This window comes from Penaeus japonicus, unplaced genomic scaffold (assembly GCF_977035675.1).
Source record: "Penaeus japonicus unplaced genomic scaffold, GWHDUDI00000001_assembly GWHDUDI00000004, whole genome shotgun sequence".
NCBI classification, from domain to species: Eukaryota; Metazoa; Arthropoda; class Malacostraca; order Decapoda; family Penaeidae; genus Penaeus; species Penaeus japonicus.
This window is the reverse complement of record NW_028234406.1, coordinates 43,678,961-43,681,460: the sequence shown is the minus strand read 5'-3', so window position 1 is coordinate 43,681,460 and position 2,500 is coordinate 43,678,961. Positions and strand designations below refer to the sequence as shown.

Genomic DNA, 2,500 nt, shown 5'->3' with positions numbered 1-2,500 from the left:
TCCCTCCTCCCTACTTCTCTCTCCCTCCCTCCCTCTCTCGCCCTCCCTCCCTCCCTCCTAACCTCTCGCGCCCTTCCTCCCTCATAAAATCTCCCTCCCTCCCTCCCTCTCTCTCCCTCCCTCTTCCCTTCCTCCCTCTCTATCTCCCTACTTGCCTTCTTCTCATCCTCTCTCGCCCTTCCTCCCTCCATCTCCCTCCCACCCTCTCGCGCCCTCCCTCCCTCCCTACTTCTCTCTCCCTCCCTCCCTCTCTCGCCCTCCCTCCCTCCTAACCTCTCGCGCCCTTCCTCCCTCATAAAATCTCCCTCCCTCCCTCTCTCTCCCTCCCTCCTTCCCACCCTCACGCGCCCTCCCTCCCTCCCTCCTTCCCATCCTCTCTCGCCCTCCCTCCCTCCCTCCTTCCCACCCTCTCGCGCCCTCCCTCTCTCCTAACCTCTCCCTCCCTCCCACCCTCCCTCCTTCTCCCTCCCTCCCAACCCCAGAACTAGAGAAAGTACAACCATTACAAACATATAAACATTCACAGACGATATCATTACGTCATATACGCGTTTTGCTTTTGTGTTTTTGTCATTGTTGTTGTTACTGTAATGTTATGGAGATTGTTGTGTTGTTTCCTTGTTTCTCTTTATCTATTTCATCTTCATTCTTTCTCTGCCTATCTGTCAATATGTCTATCTATATATCTGTTTGTGTATGTATGTATCTTTATATGTACGTATGTATGCATGTTTATATGTACGTATATAGGTATATATATATATGTTTGTTTATATATATATATATATATATATATATATATATATATATATATATATACATAGGTAGATAGATAGATAGATAGATAGATATGCAGGTAAGTATATTATGTATGTATGTATGTATGTATGTTTATGTATATGATGTATTGTATGTATGTCTATGTACACGTATCATATTGTACTCCGTATATGTGCATGCGCGCGTATGTGCGTGTTGTGTTGCATATGACAGCATATTTCACTTCTTCAGACTTCTCTGGAACGAATTGAAAACAATTTCTCCTATCAAAAAAATAAAAAAAAATAAAGATAAAACGTTTTTTTTTTTTTTTTTTTTTTTTTTTTTTCGATGTTTTGTGTTGTTTTTTGTTGTTGTTTTTTTTTTTTGTTTGTGTTTTTTTGTTTTTTTTGTTTTGTGTTTTGTCTTTTTTTGTGTTTGTGTAGTGTTTTGGTTTCAGTGTGTGTGTGTGTGTGTTTTTCTTTATGTGTGTGTGTATATGTTTGTTTTTGTTCTTGTTTGTTGTCTTGTGTTTGTGTTTGTGTTTGTTTCTGTTGTTTTGTGATTCTGCGGTTTTGTATTCTATGTATTATGATGTGTTTTTTGGCGTATGTAAGTCTTTGTTATATTCGTGCATTCTCGTTCTTAATTCCTTACGTATTTTCAAAGATATATTATTCTAATCATTATTCATCCATCACAGTCTCATTGAAGATCTTATCAACATGACAACACACAAAATCATACAATGAATTAAGCCTTTCTTCCCCGCGAAAAATACAGAGCAAAATTGTCCGCAGAATTTTTTGTTTTTTTTTCCCCGTTTTTTTTTTTTTTGTTTTTTTTTTTGTTTTTTTTTTTTGTTTTTTTTTATTGTTTGGTTGATTTAAGTTCCAGGTTTGTTTTCGCTTCTGTGTTGTCTCTCTTTGTTGGAAGTATTTATCTTTTCTCCCTATTTCAATCTCTTTTTCTTCCTCCTCAGTTTCACTCTAATTTATGTGAAAATATTATTGAAATATAAATGTTATAAAAATATATATATATATATATATATATATATATATATATATATATATATATATATATATATATATATGCACATATAAATATACACAAGTAAATAATTTCATGCCTTCTAATAATTTACTTTTCTTCGCCGTACTTTCTTCGCTCTCTCTCTTTTCCTCTTTTCATTCTTTTCACTTCCTTTCTTCTCCTTCTTTCGCCCTCTTCATCTCTTGTCTTCCTCTTCGTCTCTTGCCTACCTCTTCTTTTTTCTTTACTTGTTTTTGTTTTTTCTTTCTCTCCTCCTTTCTTTCACTTTTTTATGCTATTAAGTTATCTTCCTTTTCTTTTCTTTTTTCAACCCTTTTGCCTATTTATTGCCATTTTACCATTACATTTTGTTTTTTTCTCTTTTACAGGATTTTCCCCAAGTGGCTTCAATCAACATAAGAAAACTAATTGACACGGAGGAAAAAGAGAAAGAGAAAGAGAAAAAGAGAGAAAGAGAGTTAATAGACTGTGGTTCAAATATACACGTACATTTTTTTTTTCTTCTATTTGGAGAAAACTAACCACGCCCTTAAAATATAAGAGTTAATCATAGTCGTTAAAGAACGCTCACGGTCAGCGGTTTTGTGAAATTATAGCAACAATACAGCGCAGAAAGCGAGCGAATTCGCGCTATCATCCATCGTCATCAGCCGCCATTTTGGCAGAGAAAGTGCGCACGCATCTC

At 36.0% G+C, this 2,500-nt stretch overlaps 1 long non-coding RNA gene across 2 annotated transcripts in view; it reads left to right on the top strand.

Moving 5' to 3' along the window:
* Positions 1-2,500, top strand: part of LOC122268104 (uncharacterized) — a 71,220-nt gene that overhangs the window by 61,244 nt on the left and 7,476 nt on the right. For both annotated transcript variants that reach the window (XR_015191014.1, XR_006224562.2), the window contains exon 2: positions 2,184-2,500. This exon is cut by the window's right edge and continues 562 nt beyond it. This is a non-coding gene — a long non-coding RNA (uncharacterized LOC122268104). The remainder of the gene's footprint in view (positions 1-2,183) is intronic.